Source organism: Arachis hypogaea, chromosome 17, assembly GCF_003086295.3.
Source record: "Arachis hypogaea cultivar Tifrunner chromosome 17, arahy.Tifrunner.gnm2.J5K5, whole genome shotgun sequence".
Classification (NCBI taxonomy): Eukaryota; Viridiplantae; Streptophyta; class Magnoliopsida; order Fabales; family Fabaceae; genus Arachis; species Arachis hypogaea.
In genome coordinates this window covers 29,118,951-29,139,828 of record NC_092052.1, presented here as the reverse complement: position 1 = coordinate 29,139,828, position 20,878 = coordinate 29,118,951, and the positions used below count along the sequence as shown (strand labels likewise).

Here is a 20,878-nt window from a genome sequence, read left to right as displayed (position 1 = left end):
GGGGCACGCGGTTGCGTGTTAGGGCTGGTGCTTCCAGCATCATTCCAGCCCAACTCCATCATAACTTGTTGCCATACACCTCTTTTACGTCAAATTTTTGGGGCACGCGTTCGCGTGGGTGATGCGGATGCGTGGGAGGCTCTTTTGAAGAATGACGCGGACGCGTCATTGACGCGGACGCGTCATTGACGCGGTCGCGTGGGCATGGTTGTGCCTAAGGCGCGCCTCCAGCCACGCTTTCGCGTGACTTTTTGTTTACTTTTCTTTTCTTCCTAATGCACTTGTGACGCGGACGCGTCAGCGACGCTGCTGCGTCGCGTGCATTTTTTTTTTGAAATGCAGAATGCTAATGCAAACGTGAATGCAGACTATATGCAGTAATTATAAGAAGAGTCATTAACACCATGAAGAGAGAAATAAAGTGAATTAAATCTACTGAAACGGAACGATCATACCATGGTGGGTTGTCTCCCACCTAGCACTTTACTTTTACGTCCTTAAGTTGGACGCTCGTTAGGCTCATTCTGCTTCTATTGGTGGGTCTTCCAAGAGGAAAACCTCTAGTTCTTTGTTATTCTTCATCTTCACATCGTGATAAAGCTTCAGGCGATGTCCATTGACCTTTAAGAATTTGGAGCTAGAAGGATGACGTAGGTGGAAAACTCCGTATGCCTCTGCCTTTTCTACTCTGTATGGACCTTCCCATCTTGATCTCAGTTTGCCTGGCATAAGCCTTAGTCTGGAGTTATAAAGAAGAACTAACTCCCCTGGTCTGAATGCTCTCCTTTTTATGTGCTTGTCATGGACAGCCTTCATCTTTTCTTTGTATCTCCTGGAGTTGTCATATGCTTCTAGGCAAAGATTCTCCAGTTCTGCTAGTTGCAGCTTCCTTTCAGCACCAGCTTTCTCAAGATTCATGTTGCACTCCCTCACAACCCAGAAAGCCTTATGTTCTACCTCCACTGGAAGGTGGCAAGCCTTTCTGTATACTAAGCGGAAGGGGCTCATCCCAATGAGTGTCTTGTATGCTGTTTTATATGCCTAGAGTGCATCTTGTAGCCTGGCACTCTAGTCCTTCCTATGAGGTTTTACTATCTTCTCCAGAATACGCTTTATCTCTCTGTTAGAGACTTCTGCTTGCCCATTGGTCTGGGAATGGTAAGCTGTTGCTACTTTGTGAATTATCCCATGCCTCTTCAGTAATCCTGTTAGTCTCCTGTTACAAAAGTGGGTGCCTTGATCGCTCACAATTGCTCGTGGTGATCCAAAGCGGCAAATAATATGATTTTTAACAAAAGAAACAATAGTGTTAGCATCATCAGTATGGGTAGGAATTGCTTTCACCCATTTAGAAACATAATCTACAGTTAACAGTATATAAAAATAACCATTAGAATTTAGAAATGGACCCATGAAGTCAATGCCCCAAACATCAAAAATTTCACAAAAAAGCATAATCTGTTGAGGCATCTCATCCCTCTTGGATATATTACCAAATCTTTGGCATGGGGAACAGGATTTACAAAATTCAGCAGCGTCTTTAAAAAGAGTAGGCCACTAGAATCCATAGTCTAGAATTTTTCTAGCTGTTCCTTGAGAGCCAACATGTTCTCCACTCTCAGATAAGTGGCAGGCCTCTAAAATGGACTGGAATTCTGATTGAGGCACACACCGTTTAATTACCTAGTCAGCACCACACCTCCACAAATATGGATCATCCCATATAAAATATTTAGACTCGCTTTTCAGCTTGTCTCTTTGATGCTTAGTGAAATTTGGAGGAAAAGTGTGGCTAACTAGATAATTAGCTACAGGTGCATACCAAGGAACTACTTCAGATACTGCATGTAAGCTATCAAATGGAAAATTATTATTTATAGGAGTGGAATCATCCTTAATGTGCTGAAGGCGACTCAAGTGGTTTGCCACTAAATTCTGGTTACCACTTCTATCCTTGATTTCTAAATTAAATTCTTGTAGCAGCAGTATCCAACGTATTAGTCTTGGTTTGGACTCCTTTTTAGCTAATAGATATTTTAGAGCTGCGTGGTCTAAGTACACTACTACCTTAGTACCAAGTAAATAGGCTCAGAATTTATCCAGAGCAAAAAAAATAGAAAGAATATCTTTTTCAGTAGTAGTAGTATAATTAGATTGAGCAGCATCTAAAGTTTTAGATGCATAAGCGATTACAAAAGGATTCTTACCTTCGCGCTGAGCCAGCGCCGCTCCTACTAAATGGTTGGAAGCGTCACACATAATTTCAAATGGTTGGCTCCAGTCTGGTCCTCTTACAATTGGAGAGCTTGAGTCAGAGCGATCTTCAGCTTATCAAATGCCTGCATACAATCCTCGCTGAACTCGAACTCAATATCTTTCTGCAGCAATCTGGATAAAGGCAATGCTACCTTACTGAAGTCCTTAATGAATCTCCTGTAAAAACCTGTGTGGCCAAGGAACGAACGGACTTCCCTCACGGAGGAGGGGTAAGGCAAACTAGAAATAACATCCACCTTTACTGGATCTACAGAAATGCCAGTATTAGATACAACATGTCCTAGTACAATTTCTTGTTTTACCATAAAGTGACATTTTTTAAAATTTAACACAAGGTTTGTACTAACACATCTGTCTAATACTTTAGATAAACTATCCAAGCAAAGGCTAAATGAATCACCATATATGCTAAAATCATCCATAAAAACTTTCATACAGTTCTCAATAAGATCTAAAAAGGTACTCATCATACATCTTTGGAAAGTAGCAGGTGCATTACACAAGCCAAAAGGCATTCTTTTATAAGCATATGTTCCAAAGGGACATGTAAAAGTGGTCTTCTCCTGATCTTCAGGAGCTATATGAATTTGAAAGTATCCTGTATAATCATCTAAAAAACAATAATGAGATTTACCTGATAGGCGATCAAGCATTTGATCAATGAATGGCAAGGGGTAATGATCCTTGCGAGTGGCTTGGTTGAGACGCCTATAGTCAATGCAAACTCTCCATGAATTCTGCACTCTATTTGTCAGGAGCTCTCTATGCTCATTCTTTATTGTTGTGACTCCAGACATCTTGGGCACTACTTGTACTGGGCTGACCCATTCACTGTCTGATATGGGGTAAATGATATCTGCTTCAAGTAGCCTGGTCACTTCCTTCTTAACAACTTCTAAGATGGTGGGATTCAATCTTCTTTGAGGCTGACAGACAGGCTTTGCTCCCTCTTCTAAGAATATTCTATGCTCACAAATTTGGGGGCTGATGCCTACTATATCCGCCAAGCTCCATCCAATTGCTTTCTTATGTTTTCTTAGCACATTAAGCAGTTGCTCTTCTTGTTGAGAGGTGAGTTCCTTTGCAATGATAACTGGAAACTTCTGCTTGTCCTCAAGGTAAGCATACTTGAGGTGTGGATGGAGGGCTTTAATTCTAATTTCTGCTCATAGCTAGGCTCTGGATCATCGGGGTTGGTGATAATGGTAAAGGGTCTTCATTATGTTCAGAGGATGTCCCCACACTTGGACCTTACTCCATGTGCTTCTCTTCCATTTCTTCTTGGTGAAATTCAGCTACAGTTTCATCAATAATGTCACATTGGAAGATAGAATGATCTTCTGGAGGGTGCTTCATAGCTTCATTTAAACTGAAACTCACTGTTCTGCCATCTATCTCAAATGAGTAAGTTCTTGAGAATGCATCCAGCTTGAACTTTGAAGTTTTCAGGAATGGTCTTCCAAGCAGGATTGATGATGGTCTTCCTGAGTCATTAGGGGGCATTTCCAGGATATAGAAGTCAATGGGAAATGTGAGCCCCTTAATGCTCACTAATACATCTTCAGCAATTCCAACTACTGTAATAATGCTTTTATCTGCTAACACAAAACGAGCAGCCGACCTTTTTAAGGGAGGGAGCCTCAAAGTATCATATATAGACAAAGGCATTATACTAACACACGCTCCTAAGTCACACATGCAGTTAGAAAATATTACACCTCCAATGGTACAGTTAACCATACATGGACCTGGATCACTACATTTTTCAGGTATACCCCCATTAAAGCAGATATAGAACTACCTAAAGGAATAGTTTCTAATTCATTAATTTTATCTTTATGTATGCACAAATCCTTTAGAAACTTTTCATATTTAGGTACTTGTTAAATAACATCAAAAAGGGGAACAGTTACCTCGACCTTTTTGAATATTTCTACCATTTTGGGATCAAGTTCCATCTGCTTTCTGGATTTCTTTGCAAGGTGTGAAAATGGGATAGGGGTGGTATTACTTGCAGCTTCTGCATCCTTTGATGTTTCATTATGTGGTTGAGCTGCTTCTTCTTCAACTATATTTTGCACATCCTCTTCTTCTTCAGCATCTTCCACTTCCACTACATCCTCAGCTGGGACGTGTTCTGGTGAGCTTGGCTCCTCATAATTCCTCTCTTGTAATGTGGTTCCGGACCTTAAAGTGATGGCATTGATGCCACCCTTTGGATTAGGTAGGGGTTGAGAAGGGATCCCACTGGAGCTTGAAGGTTGATTGGTGGAATTTGGCGATGAATCTAACCGGGATATGAGAGCTTGTAAAATGGCAGTCATATCGTTTAAAGTAGAGTTCAGCTACGTCTGCATGTCTTGTTGCCCTTGTGCAAGAGAACGGAGCATCTCGTCCTTTGATGAGGAATTGGAGTAAGTGATCTGAGGAACCTGCTGTTGGTTTTGCTGGGGTCCTTGGGGCTGTCTTAGGTGAGGTGCTCTGTAAGGTTGGTTCTGATTCTGCTGTCTGTTGTTATTATTGTTATTCCACCTCTGGTTTCCATTGTTATCTCTACCTCCTCTGTTATAGTTGTCCCTCCAACCTTGGTTGGAGTTGTCTTGCCATCCTTGGTTATAGTTTCCATCTTGGTTGTAGTTGCCACCTTGTTAATTGTATCCTTGATTTGGGCGGTCATAGAAGTTATGAGTGGCTGCCACAGTGTTGTCTTCCTGTTGGAGCTGCGGATATTCATCAGTATAATGACTATAATCAGCAACCAACTGTTGGCTTTGCTGTGGTAGGGAAGGCTGAGCTTTATGTGTTTGTTGTTGGTTTAGCTGCATCTGTTTCAGTAGGTTGGTCATTTCACATATACTCTGTGTAAGACCAGTAGTTTCAACGCTAGAGGAGATCTCTGCAACAGCTTTTGAGTGGCTACACCTCTGTGATTTCTAGTTGACTCAGCTAAGTCGCTGATCAATTGCCATGCTTCATCTGCGGTCCTGTACTTTTTCAGAGAACCATTACTAGCACCATCCAGTGTAGTCTTATCCTGGGGGTTCATGCCTTGAGTGAAGTAGCTGATCAATACCAGTCTATCAATTATGTGATGGGGGCATGCATCCAGTAGATTGTTGAAGCGCTCCCAGTATTCATAGAGAGTCTCAGATTCGCCCTGAGAAATCATTGAAATCTCTTTCCTCAATCTATCAGTAACTTCAGCTGGAAAGTATTGTTCCAAAATTTCTCTTCTAAGCGTATCCCAGTTAGTAACAGTCGATTCAGGTTGGGTGTAGTACCATTCTCTCGCTTTTCCCTCAAGAGAAAACGGGAAAGCGGTTAACAGAATGGAGGTTTCATCTGCACCATGACGCCTAACAGTAGAACAGGCTGTCTGGAAATCCCTAAGGTGCTTGATAGGCTCTTAAGCAGGTAAGCCATGAAATTTGGGCATCAAATTGATTAGTGCAGTCTTCAGTTCAAAATCTGCAGCCAGATTTGGATGACGCACTTGATATGGCTGCAGTGTAAAATCTGGGGCTCCAGCTTCCTGGAGAGTAATCCTCGTAGGTACTGCCATGTTACCTGCACGTGAATCAACTGAATCAGTAGTAAATGAGCTTGTCTCGCTCTCAGATGGCGGTTCAGATTCGCCCTCAGATGAGACTGGTGAATCAATAACAATCACTTCACCACCCTCAGAAGCTAACCGACGTCGAGCTCGCCTAATACGTGAAAGAGTTCTTTCAATTTCCGGATCAAAAGTGGCTAAGCTTGGATCAGGCAATGAACGCGTCATTCAATGAGAAAGACATATAGCTCATGGTAACAAAATAAAGATAAAATATGCAAATAAAATAAAATATGTACACTAATTAATAATCTAGCACACTATTGCAACTCCCCGGCAACGGCGCCAAAAATTGATGGTGGCGGAAGCTGACCAGTTATGAAATTAATAAACAAAATGCGTTGCAAGTACAGTTCTCAACCAGCTAAGATCCGCCTTCTCAATTTAAAAAGGGTTGTCACAAAATTTAGAATTAAAAATACTGGGAGTATGAGTCCCAGGTCGTCTCCCAACGAGTTGCAGGAAAGAGTGCTAATTTATTAATTAGAAATTTTTCAGAAGGTTTGAATTGGATAATGAGTAATTAAAATGATTGTGAATTAAAGTAAGAATTATTATTAATAAAAAAAAGCCTTGACTAGGGAATTGATTAATCGGAAGTTCTATCCTTGTTGGAATCTTCTCAAGTGTAATGTAAAGCGGTTGTTGTTTTCACTTAGTTAACCCTTACTAAACAAAGGTAGGTCAAGTGGACTAATTAACTTGATTCCTCGGTCCTAGTCAACTCCTATGGAAAGACTAGCTTTAGAGGGATCCAAATCAATCAGCAATCCTAATTTCCAATCAACTGCTGAGTTTGATAACTCAAGTGTTACCAATTACTTAACCAAAGCAAAAAGAGAGAAGATCTACTCGAATAAAAATGCCTTCAGATTGGAAGCAGCAGTAACATAAATAAAAGAAAGAAATCTTAGATCTGAAATACCTAAAATTATATTAAATAAAGAAATCAACTCTAACATGAAGTTCATAAGCCAAATTGAAAAGATAAATAACAATTAAAGTAATAGAATAAATAAAAGTAGAAAATAAATTAAAGGAACATTTAACCTGGAATGAAGAGAAGTAGCCTAATCATAATAGAAATCCTAAATCCTAAATCCTAAGAGAGAGGAGAGAGCCTCTCTCTCTAGAAACTACATCTAAACCTAAAATATTGTGAATTATGGAGTTATTTCTATTGATGAATGGATTCTCCCACTTTATAGCCTCTAATCTGTGCTTTTTGGGCCAAAAACTGGGCCAAAAATAGCCCAGAAATTGCTGGTTGCGAAATCTGCCACGCTGGTTTTTTGTCACTGCAATGTGTCCGCATGAATCACACGTGCGCATCACCTATATGTACTAATACTATGGTAAATTATATATCATTTCGAAGCTCCGGATGTTAGCTTTCCAACACAACTAAAACCGCATCATTTGGACCTTTGTAGCTCAATTTATGACCATTTGAGTGCGAGAGGGTTAGGTTGGACAGCTTAGCAATTTCTTCAACTTCTTGTGTTCCTTCCATTTTTGCATGCTTCCTTTCCATCCTCTGAGCCATTCCTGCCCTGTAAACTCTGAAATCACTTAACACACATATCATGGCATCGAATGGTAATAAGAGAGGATTAAACATAGCAAATTTAAAGCCCAAAGAAGCATGCTTTCAATCATAGCACAAAATCCGGAAGGAAAAAGTAAAACCATGCAATTAGTATGAATAAATGAGTGAAGAGTTGATAAAAACCACTCAATTGAGCACAAGATAAACCATAAAATAGTAGTTTATCAATCTCCCCACACTTAAACATTAGCATGTCCTCATGCTAAGCTCAAGAGAAGCTATAAGAGAGTGAAGAGGAATGGTAGAATGTATGAAATGCAACCTATATATGTGAATGCAACTACATGCAAAATATTTCTACCTACTTGGTTAAAAGTAAACAAATCTTCTAAGAACAGATATGAACTGGATTCCACTAATTTAAATCATAAAAATGAAGTACAAATAAACTTGCAGAAGAAAATAGCTTATGAAAGCCGGGAACAAAGAATCGAGCATCGAACCCTCACCGGAAGTGTATACAATCTAATCACTCAAGTGTTTAAGGTTCGACTCTCTCAATTCTCTACTAACCTTGCTTTCTAAGGCTTGCTCTTCATCTAACAATCAACATAAATTTAATACACAGATACACATATCAAGAGGTCTTTTAAGGGTTGTAATTGGGTTAGGGTCAAGGTAGGATTGTATTTGGCCAGGTGGACTAAAATCTGAATCCTTAATTAACTTAAACTTTCCACCTAACTTTAGACAATCCATGTAATCATAAATCTACATCTAACTATCCATTAGCCATGTTTTCCACATATTCATGCATCCTGATTTGAGTACAGTACATATGCATTGCTTTCACCATTTACTTTGGGGCATTTTGTCCCCTTTTACTTATTTGCTCTTTTTTCTTTTCTTTTTTTTTCTCACTTCTTTTATGTATATATTTATTTATTTATTTTTCTCAATGCATATGATTAAATTATTGAATGCATGAACATGTCCTAAACTTTTCTTTCACATTTTCATAAAGAAGTTTAACATACTTAATTTCCAAAACCAAACGTTTCCAAACCCAATTTCCCCACACTTAATTCATGAGTACTCTCACTAGTCTAAGCTAACCAAGGATTCAAATGAAGGACATTATTGTTTTTCGCTTAGAGTTAGTGATGAGCTAAAGTAAAGAACAAAGGGGTATAATAGGCTCAAAATTGGTTTTCAAGGGATAATGAAAGGTAAGGCCATATGGGTATGTAAGCTCAGTGAAACAAAGGCCTAAATCATATAAGTGCATGTATACATCAAACCATGGAAATATAGAATTAAGCAAGACAAAGATCACAATTTTAGAGAGAAAAACACACACCAAAAATAAAATATTGGTTGATAAAATGCAACCAATCAATTAGGCTCAAAATCTCACTGGTTTTGTGTGTTCGAGCTCTAAACCATGTTCCATAATAAAATTTCTTCAAACAAGTTTTTCAAAAAGTTTAATTCAAATTAATGAAATGCTATAAAAAGTTTCCTGAAAAAAAGAAAATATCACTTTAACCAAGTGGTGGTAAAATATGCACAAAATCAAACAAATATACAATCAAACATGCAAATGCAATAATGAACAAACAAAGAAAATAAAACATTGGTGTTGAAAAGAAGGTAACTAACCCCTGGAAGTTGGTATCGACCTCCCTACACTTAAAGATTGCACTGTCCTCGGTGCATGCTAAGATGTGCGAGTGGACGGGTTGCTCCAACTGACGCTTTTCTTCCAGAGAATGTGCAGATGGACTTGTCTGTCTCCCCATGTAAACGTCTTCTATTTTCCTTCGTCGGTGGCCAGCCTGAAAGAAGAGGAAAGAGAAGAAAAAGTAACCCATAAATAAAGATAAGAAAATAAATAAAGTCTAGGTGGGTTAATGCCAAATAATGAGGGTCTCAATTACATGGTAGCTACAACATGCAAGTGAGAAAACAATAGAAGCACATGGCATACCAGTGGTGCAAAATTTTCAACAAAGGGGAGGAGTATGGGTAATGAAAGACAATATAAACTCATGTCAATGCAAAAGGAATACAAGTATCATAAAAGATTGGCAGTGACAAATAAAAAATATCATCCGACAGTGTAAAACAAGTCACTAAGCACCAAAATAATACCAGAAAAGATACAACAGTTGAAAAAGAACGTTTAACACCAATGGAAAAATAATAAATTTAGAGAAGAAAATAAAAATATGCACAAAATTAAAATGTAATGAATGAAAGTATGCAAATAAATTAAGTAAAATAGGATGAAAGTGAAGAAGGATGAGAAGTTAAAGAGATGAAGTAAGACAGAAAGAAGAAAGAAGAAAAGATAGAAGAAATTAGGATTAGAAAAGAAAAGATACGATAAGTGGCGTTGATCTAGATAAGCTGTGTGGTGCAGGCGACGCGGACGCGTGAGGCACGTGTTCGCGTAGTTGGCGCTATTTTCAAGTGATGCGTACGCGTGGGTGATGCATACATGTGATAGGGTTTGTGCTTCTAGCACCATTCCAGCCCCACTCCATCATAACTCTCTGCCATACACCGCTTTACGTCGATTTTGCAGGGTCACGCGTGCGCGTGGGTGACGCATACGCGTGGGAGGTTGATTTTTCAAATGACGCAGACGCGTTAGGGACATGTTCACGTGGGCGTGTTTGTGCCTAAGGCACGCCTCCAGCCACGCTCACGCGTGACTTTCTGTTTTTTTTTTTCTTTGCTTTGCATGCACACATGACGCGGACGCGTCAGCGACGCTTGCGTGTCGCGTGCGAATTTTTTTTTATGCAGTATGCAGAATTCAAAATGCAGAATGCAGATGACTATACAAAAATTATGAATGAACATGAATGAAAATAAAATAAAATAAAACTAAGAACAAAAAGGAAAGAATATACCATGGTGGGTTGTCCTTAAGTTGGACGTTTGGTGAGCTCCTTATTATGGTGGCTTGTGCTTGAACTCATCCAGGAATCCCCACCAATGTTTGTAATTCCAATGGTCTCCGGGATCCCAAACTAGGCGTATAAAGCCTTCAAGCAAGTCAAAGCAAGTGACAAGGGCCCAAGAGTGTTGATTGCCAGAATGAATTCCAGGGTCCCAAACCTTGCTTTTGCACCCGTCTGCTTGTTGACCATCTTTGTTCCAACCGGGTGGTAAGCAATTTAAATTCTCACTGAGGCATCCAAACAGCTTCCTAGATCCATTCAATTGAGAATTGTACCAACCTTTGTACTTCAATTTGGAGCATGCAACCATATTGAACCTTGCATGACATTTCCTACCACTAACCATCTCCCTCTTACTCTTAAAGCCATAAAGAGCTCTAAGCTGCCCATCCGTCCCAAGCAAAGCATATTCAAGTGGGCCAATTAATCTTAGAGATGAGATATTTACCCACTTGAATGAAGGGATGGATGGTGATGGCTTTGGGGGAGAGGTCTCCAACAACTTTGGCAAGGTGATTTCCAGCTCTATTCCCTTGAGCTCTTCCTCTTGGTAGCTTTCTTCCAATTCGATCTCCTCTTCATTGTTCACCAAGGGCATGGGAGGTTGTGCTTCTTCTTCTTTAATCTCCATGTCAAGTCCAATGGGAGAGGATTCTAATGTAGATAAGAATTTCTCAATGATTGAATCCATCTCTTGGTCATCCCTTTCAAAGTCTTTAACCATGATATGCCTTGGAGGTTGTACACCCTCATTAACAACAAAGTCAAACTCCTTAGAAGGGGGTTCTATAACTTAAGGTTCCCATGGACGTTCTGCATCTCCTAAGTCCTCGACCACTTCTTCCTCTTCAACGGTTACGGCTTCCTCTAATTGTTCCAATACAAAGTCATGCACTATCCACCGGAGCTTCTAGCTTCTCCTTCATGCTGCGTTCTTCAGTAGATTCTCCACATGAAGCCATGGGGGTTCCTTGAATGTCCGAACGTCGGGAAGGTAATCGATTGATCGCTTGCTCCAGTTGGTGAAGGGTTGCATGAAATTTTTCCACTGTTTCCTTGAGACGCTCCTGTGATTCTCGGGTCGATGGATATGGACATGGTGTATATTGAGGTGGTGGTTCTTGGGAGTAATTGGGTTGGAATTGGGGTGGCTCCATGTATGGTTCATACAGTTCATAGGGTGGTTGGTATGGTGGATATAGGTTAGGGTCATATGGAGGTGAATGGTAGAAAGGGGCTTGTGAGTTTGGTGGTTCAAAGGTATGTTAGGGAGGTGGTTCATAAGCATATGGTGGGGCTTGTTGGTAACTACAAGGGGGTCCACCATAGTCATCATCTTGGTATGCACCTCGGAATGGCTCTTGACCATAGCAAACTGGTAGAGGTTGGTTGTCACGAAGAGGTCCACCGTAACTATTGTCTTGGCATGCATTGTAGAGTGGTCATTGTCCAGGGTATCTTGGAAAGTGTTGTTGCCGAAAGGGTTAATCAGATCCTCATGGCTCCTTCCATCTTTGATTGTTTTGACCTTGATGCATGTTCCTGTTATAGCTTCCATTCCTTTCAACAACATTAGAACCAAACTCAAAGCGACGGGGGTGAGAACTCATAGTAGCTAAAAAAAATTAAAAAGCAAAAATAAAAGCAAATAAACAAGCAAAATAAAATATTTATAATAACCAATAATAAGGCACACAGTTGCAATTCCTGGCAATGGCACCAAAAATTGATGGTGGCAGAAGTTGACTAGTTAAGAGATTAATAAACGAAATACGTTGCAAGTACAGTTCTCAACAAGCTAAGATCTGCCTTCTCAATTTAAAAAGGGTTGTCACAAAATTTAGAATTAAAAATACTGGGAGTATGAGTCCCAGGTCGTCTCCCAACAAGTTCTAATTAAGAGTACTAATTTATTAATTAGAAATTTTCCAGAAGGTTTGAATTGGATAATGAGTAATTAAAATGATTGTAAATTAAAGTAAGAATTATTATTAATAAAAAAAAGCCTTGACTGGGGAATTGATTAATCAGAAGTTCTATCCTTGTTGGAATCTTCTCAAGTGTAATATAAAGCGGTTGTTGTTTTCACTTAGTTAACCCTTACTGAGTAAAGGAAAGTCAAGTGATTGAACTTATTCTTACCCACAGGTCCTAGTCCTTTCCCTTGGAAAAGTCTAGCGTTAGTAGATACAGAATTAGCCAACAATGTTCAGTTTAACTAAGCACTTGAGCATTCCAACTCAAGTGTCTCCTCTTAATCAACCCCCATGTCAAGTAGAATTTCTACTCCATTGACATGGAATTAACACTCATAAAAATATAAGAAGACATAATTAAATAAAATAAAATAGAGACTTAAAATTAATTAAAAATAAAAATAACTCTCTATATTAATAAATTCAAAATGCAACATACTTATTTGAATAGGGTCAATGATCAACTAAAAAGAGTAAAGGAATAAGGAAACGAACTAAAGTGATGTCTTCACGGAGGTAATGATTCTTCAGCATCCAAAAATCCAAAGCAAAAGCATAAACTACTAATGTAAAGCTAATCTAGATTCAGATCTAAAACTAAAGTAATCCTAATCTCAATGTATCTGAATGTGTGTGGATGCGTGTTGAGTCTCTGCATGTTCCCTAGGTTTAGTCTGTGTTTCTGGGCCAAAAACTGGGTTAAAACGCGGCCCAAAATCGTCTCCAGCGTATTCTGTAATTTCTGCAGATCGCGCAGGTCACGCGTACGCGTCGTCCACGCGTTCGCGTCATTTAGCAATTTTCCTTGTCACGCGTTTGCGTCGTTCACACGTTTGTGTCATTCGTGCAGACTCCAATCCACGCGTTTGCGTCACGCACGCGTTCGCATCGTTGCGATTTCTTCATTTCGCGTGCTCGCGTGAGCCATGCGCTCGCGTCAGTGTTCGCTGGTCATCTCCTTAGTTTCTTGTGTTCCTTCCATTTTTACAAGCTTTCTCTCCATTTTCTAAGCCATTCTTGCCCTATGAAGCCTGAAACACTTAACACACAGATCACGGCATCGAATGGGATAAAGGAGAATTAAAATACATAGTTAAAAGATCTCTAAGAAGCAAGTTTTTAACCATTGAGTAATTTTGGGAAGGAATTGTAATATCATGCTAATCATATGAATAAGTGGGTAAAGACTTGATAAAACCACTCAATTAAACACAATATAAATCATAAAATAATGGTTTATCAGTGCGCACACGGGTGTGCGCATGCACAGGTGAATTTTTTTTTTTGGAAAAGATCATGTGTGCGTGTGCACACAGGTCCGTGCGCTTGCACAGGAACAAAATTGGGCAGGGGTTCATGTGCACAGGCTGTGCCAGCGCTGCGAACAGAAGGCATAACAATTAGTGTGCGTGCGCACAAGTCGGTGCGCACGCACAGGACGCCAAAAATAGAAGTTGTGTGCGCACGCACAGATGCCCTATTTTTCAAAAAATTTTTCTTTCAAAATCTAAGGTACCAAGCCTTAGCTCAATCAAAACTCAACACCAAAACATGCAAGAACCCATAAATTCATGATCCAAACCAAAATTAACCTATCAAATCTTAAAATTAAACTAATCATAAGCTAACCAATCAAACAAAAATGCAATTAAGGCAAATTATAAACAAAGAGAAGGGTTGAAACAATGTTACCATGGTGGGATGTCTCTCACCTAGAACTTTTATTTAGAGTCCTTAAGTTGGACTTTATTGAGAAGCTCTCATCCAAGCTTGTATTCTCCAAGGCAATTGAGATTCCCAAGCTTGTACACCCAAATTTTCTTGTGAGTTCCTTTCATTCTATCTAGGTAACAAGCAATTGAAATTCCCAATTCCTACACACAATAGCAACAAAACTCACAATGCAATGGGTGAGAATTCATAGAATAAAAAAAAAATAAAAACCAAAGGTAATGAGAACAAACAAAATGAACTCTTAAAACTAGCAAAAACAAGCAATCAATCAAAAACAACTAATCACCTATTCACATATTAACATATTCACATATTCACATATTAACATATTCACATTAACCAAAAGCAAGCAGCATATGTACAATCAACCAAAAATAAGCTATTCACAATATTTACATATGCACAATAGCCAAGAATACAACACCATTGCAACTCCCCGGCAACAGCGCCAATTTGATGAGTGAGAATTTATCGTTGATCTAGAATTGATCAAAATAAGAATCACTTCGTTAATAGTATAGTCCAAACCAACAATAAACTCTCACAATCAAAGTTTAAATCCTAAAGATGTCACAATTCAAAACAAATATATTAACTGAGAGTATTTAAACGCCTGGGTCGTCTTCCCTATGAGTTGTAATGAAATGTTCTTATTATTGGTTATGGGAAATTTTTGGGGGTTTTGGTTGAAAAATGCAAGAAATATAAATGGCAATAAATGAAACAAGCATGAAATTAAATGGAAAGCAAGTAAAAGTGATGCAAATGGAAATTAAATGATAAAAAAGACTCTTGGTAAGAAGTGGGTAATTAAGGATTCCGATCCTAGTTGTGGACTACAAACATAGTAATTGTGTGTGAATTAATCCCAATTAGTCAACCCTACATCGAGGATAAGTCAAAAGGGCGTAATTGATTCTAATCCCTAAGTCCTAGTCAACACTAGTGGGTCACTGATGCGTGAGCATCTTTCCTATCTTTTCCTAGTGAATTTGTATCTAATTTGTTGAGTTTAATAAAGAATTAATTATATTTTAGCCAATATGGATGCTACTTTGAGTCTTTTGTAATTTTGTTTATTTTATGTAGCATTCGGTGGAATTTGATGGAGTTTCTGCAGCACAAGAATCAAATTGGGTAATTAGAGTTTTTGTTGCATATAATCCTTTTATTTTTGGGTAATTAGAGTTTTTGTGGCATATAAACTGGAATTTGATCATGCAGCTTCTAATTGAAATTAATTGACCAAGGAATTGGTAGTTAATGAATTTTAGAGGAGACTAGAAATGTCTAAGGAATTAGGGTCTAGTCACATATAGTTTGCCATAAATAAATCCTACATGATTAAAATAGTTAGTAAGAAAAGTTAATCCAGAAAAATAGATAACTCTGAAACCTTAATTGTCTTCTCCATATTTTATTCCCAACTTATTTACTTTACTATTTTATTTTCTGAACGATTGTTTAATGCTCTTTGAACACTCAAACACTCTTTTCTGTTTGTCTAACTAAGCCAATCAATCAATCATTGTTGCTTAGTCCTTCAATCCTCGTGGGATCGACCCTCACTCACCTGAAGTATTACTTGGTACGACCCGGTGCACTTGCCGGTTAGTCTGTGGTTATAAAATACCGTATTAAGTTTTTGGCGCCGTTGTTGGGGATTGACTGTGATTGACAACTACTCGCTGTTTGATTGCTTAGATTAGATAATTTTTCTTTTAATTAAATTTTTTTATTATTTTAATTTTAATTTTTTATTTTTTCGTTTCCTTTATATTTTTTTTCCTCCTTTCCGTTCGTTTCCCATCCCCGTACCCCCTGTTTTCTTTTTTTTTCTTACTTCCTTTTAATTTTTCTTATTTAAATCCCGTCCATTCTTTCTTTTTATTTTCATTTTTTATTTTGTTTTTTCTTTTTATTATTTTTTTAACTTTCTATATTTTATTAGTTTTATTTTATTTTTATTTTTCTTCTTTAAAAAAAATTTATTTGCATCTCGTATTATTTTTCTTTAATTTCTAAAAATAAGTTTGGTGTTACCCAGTTAATTTTATTTTAATATTTTTCCTGTTAATTTTTGAAAATTTTTTATTTTAGTTATTATTTTCAAATTTTTTTATTTATTTATTTAGTATTTTTATTTTATTTCTTTACACAGGTTACCTCACAGGGACTTCTCTACACTCTGACGTAGAGAGTCCATCTTTTCTTGTCTTCTGTTTGTGTATGCGCAGGAACAGAGACAAAGAAAATCTCTTAGACTTTGATCATAAACCTTAAAGAACTTTCAGGCGGCGTTTACAACAAGCAAGACTTTACAAGGCTGCAGAGTCCACTATGGATAATAATAATGCTGTCAATGCCAATATGGCAAATCCGAATGGAGATGATCAACAAAGGAGAGTGCTTGGCTCTTATTCTGCCCCTACTGCGGATCTTTATGAAAAAAGTATCGTGGTGCCTCCTATAGCTGCAAACAACTTTGAGTTGAAGCCACAATTGGTCACCCTGGTGTAACAAAATTGTCAGTATCATGGACTTCCTCATGAAGATCCAAATCAATTTATATCTGATTTTCTGCAAATTTGTGATACTGTGAAGACAAATAGAGTGAATCCTGAGGTGTTCAGACTCATGCTTTTCCCGTTTGCTCTGAGGGATAAAGCAAAGCTATGGCTAGATTCCCAACCAAAGGAGAGTCTGAATACTTGGGAAAAGGTTGTTACTGAATTTCTCACTAAATTTTTCCCACCAAAGAAGCTGACTAAGCTTAGGTTGGAGGTTCAGACCTTTAGGCAGGAGGGTGAAACTCTTTATGAAGCTTGGGAGAGATACAAGCTACTGACTAGGCAATGCCCTCCGGACATGTTCTCCAAATGGACCCAACTAGATATCTTTTATGAAGGCTTGGGTGAGATGTCCAAGATGAGCTTAGATACTTCTACAGGCGGTTCATTGCACAAGAGAAGACACCAGAGGAGACTATTGAGCTTATTGAATTGGTTGCTAGTAACCAATATTTATACTCATCTAACAGGAATCCTGTGAACTCTGAGACCTCTCAGAAGAGAGGCATGTTGGAAGTGGAAGCTGTTAATGCTCTTCTTGCTCAGAACAAGCTTATGTCTCAGCAAATAAATCTACTTACTCAGCAGATGGGTGGCATGCAAGTCTTAGCTATCAACACCCAAAATCCACCTCAAGAGGCCTCCTATGACATGGCAGGTAATTTTGTGCAAAATAATAATTATAATTATACTCAATTCCCTTCTGAACAGGTCAATTACATGTGGAGTGCTCCTAGAAATCCCAATAATGATCCCTATTCTCAGACCTACAATCAGGGGTGGAGAAATCACCCAAATTTTGGGTGGAGAAACCAACCTCAGAGACCTCAGAACTTCAACAATAATTCTCAAGACGGCTTCCAACAGAACAATTACAATAACCGCCAATTTCAGTCTTAGCAGGCAAACTCTAAATCCCAAGAAGATGCTAATTGGGAGATGATGAAGAGTTTTGTGCAGGAAACCAAAGCATCAATCAAGAATTTGGAGATTCAGATGGGTCAAATAGCCACAAGAGTTAATGAAATTGATCAGAGGACCACTAATAGCCTTCCTGGTAACACAATTCCAAATCCAAGAGAGGAATGCAAGGCTATCACCTTGATAGATGGACAAGTGGCAAGTATGGAAGCATAAGTTAGTGAGGAGCCCATTGAAAAAGAAGCTCCAGAGGAGAAGAAGGAAGAAGTAGAGCATGTCCCTCTAAAGCGTACAGACAACCCATTCCTAGACTCTCTTGACACTTATCCTACATTGCCAAAGGCTCTTGAGTACAAGCCTAAAATGCCATATCCTCAGAGACTTCAAAAGGAGATCAAGGACAAGAAGTTTTCAAAGTTCTTGGAAGTCTTCAGAAAGTTGCAAATCAATATTCTTTTTACTGAGGTTTTGGAGCAAATGCCTATTTATGTCAAGTTCATGAAGGAGTTGTTATCAAAGAAGAAGCCTTTAAAGGGAGATGAGACAGTGGTCTTGACTAAATAATGCAGTGCCATCATTCAGAATCACTTACCAAAGAAGATGCCAGATCCAGGGAGCTTTCAAATTCCATGCACCATTGGGAGCACAACCTTTGAGAAAGTGTTATGTGATTGATGATTAGACTTTTGTGTGGTTTAGAATGCACAAATAATGAAGTCTCGTTGTAAAATATAGTTTCTAAACCAACAATAGTCCTTTCATACAAAAATTTGGTTGTCACAAGTAACAAACCCCTAAATGTATAAACCGAAGTATTGAACCTCGGGTCATTCTCCCTAGGAATTGCAATGAAGTGTTCTTGTTATTGGTTATGGATTGTTTTGGGGTTTTTTGAGATATTAGACATGAAATGTAAATGGCAAAGGAAATAAACTAACAACTAAGAAAGCTCTTGGCAAGATATGAGAACTAGAAGTCATATCCTAGTTATCCTCCTCAATTGTGACCACAAATTGTTCATTGCTAACACTTAGTTAACCTCTACAATGGAGGAAAGTCAAGTGGATGAATTAACTTGATTCCATAAGTCCTAGCCAACTTCCAAGGGAAAGACTAGCTTTAGTGGTATCCAAATCAACTAGCAACTTCTAATTATCAATCAACAAAGGAATTAGATAACTCAAGCATCACTAATTACTCTACCTAGGCCAAGAGGAGCAAAATCTATACTAAAACTAAAATAGGCATTTCATCAAACACATAGAAGGCAATAAAAATAAACAACATGAATTGCAAGAATTAAAGAGAGATCTAACTAGAATAGCAAGAGATCAACAATAGAAAAGGAAAACAATTATGAAACAACAAAGAACTTACCAATTGCATTGAAGAAGAAATGTAGATCTACAAAAGAAAATTCATAAACCACAACTAACAATACAAAGGAATTACAAGAGAAGAAGAATATTACAACTACAAGAGAACAATTAAGGAAAGAAAAGGAAAATTAGAAGAGGAGAAGAAGTAGATCTAGATCTAAAACCTAATCCTAATTCTAGAGAGAAGTGAGAGCTTCTCTCTCTAGAAACTAACTCTAGCTACTTCTAAAACTTAAACTATGATTAATGATCAAAAGTATGTAAAGTATGTCAATTCCCCTTCAATCCTTGGCTTAAATAGCATCAGAAATGAGTTGGATTGGGCCCACAAGGCTTTAGAATTCGCTGGCCACGAATTTGTATTTAATGAATCACATGCAAATCGGTGCGTACGCGTACTATGCACGTGCATGCCCCTATCCGCGATGCAACTATGGCAAATATTATATCATTTTGAAGCCCCGGATGTTACCTTTTCAACTCAACTAGAACCAAATCATTTGAACCTCTGTAGCTCAAGTTATGGTTAATTAAGTGCGAAGAGGTCGGCTTGACAGCTTTTGCGATTCCTTCATTTCTTCATGAGTTCTCCATTTTTTTTCATGCTTTTCCTTCATTCCCTTGATCCAATCTTTGCCTCCTAAACCTGAAATCACTTAACAAACATATCAAGGCATCTAATGGAATCAAGGTGAATTAAGATTAAACAATTAAAGGCCTAAAAAGTATGTTTTCACTCTTAAGCACAATTAAAGGAGAATTTACAAAACCATGCTATTTCATTGAATAAATGTGGGAAAAGATGATAAAACCCTCTAAATTCAACACAAGATAAACCCTACAAATGGGGTTTATCAACCTCCCCACACTTAAACCAAGCATGTCCTCATACTTAAACCAAGAGAGAAATAAGGGGTATCAACATTTATTCAATGAAGTCTAACTAAATGCAATCTACCTATATGTAACTATCTATATGAATGGAATTACTTGGTCAAAATAAATCAATTCCCAAGAAGCATATATGCACAAGGGCTAAGGACTAGCAAGTCTAATCCATAATTGAATTGAGTTATTAAATATTTTTACAAACTTGCAAGAAAAGTGATGATTATAGGTGAAAACATGTAATTGAGCATTAAACCCTCACCGGATGTGTTTGCACTCTATTCGCTCAAGTGTTTAGGGTTGATTCTCTCAATTCTCCTCTAATCATGCTTTCCAAGATTTGTTTTTCATCTAACAATCAACATATATTCAATGCATGCATACAAGTATCATGAGGTCTTTTCATAGGTTGTAATGGGGCTAGGGTCAAGGTAAGGATGCATATTTGGTCAAGTGAGCTTAAAATTTGAATCTTTGATAAGCTTAAACTTCCCACCTAACTTATGACATCCTATACAATTTTAAAGCTAACCTAACTACCCATTTTTCTCACTTTTTCACATACTCATGGATTTCCTTTTTATTTCACAACACTTATGCATTGACCCTTATTGAGCTTTGCTTTGGGGCATTTTGTCCCCTTTTTATTTCTTTCTTTTTATTTGTTTCTTTCTTTTTCTATTTTTTTCTTTTCTTTTCTATACTCTTCTTTTTGTTTCTTTTTTTTTCTTTTGTTTTTCTCATTTTTTTCTTTCTTTCAAACTATATACAAGAACCTCAATACATAAGGTCTATATATTTTAATTAACACATGAGCATGTACCCAATTCCCAATATTCACAACAAAAATATAAAACTACCCTTTTATTCAATCAATGTCCCAAGGTTCCCACACTTGAATGATACACACACTAGCCTAAGCTAGTCAAAGATCCAAATAAAGGACATTTATTATTTTTTTCGCTTAAAGGCTTGTAATGTGCTAAAATTAAGAACAAA

At 37.9% G+C, this 20,878-nt stretch overlaps 1 non-coding gene across 1 annotated transcript; it reads left to right on the top strand.

Moving 5' to 3' along the window:
- Nucleotides 1-5,363: 5,363 nt before the first annotated feature.
- On the top strand, nucleotides 5,364-5,467 carry LOC112768360 (small nucleolar RNA R71). Its single transcript, XR_003185796.1, has one exon. It is a non-coding gene; the product is annotated as a small nucleolar RNA R71 (small nucleolar RNA).
- The last annotated feature ends 15,411 nt before the right edge of the window (nucleotides 5,468-20,878 follow it).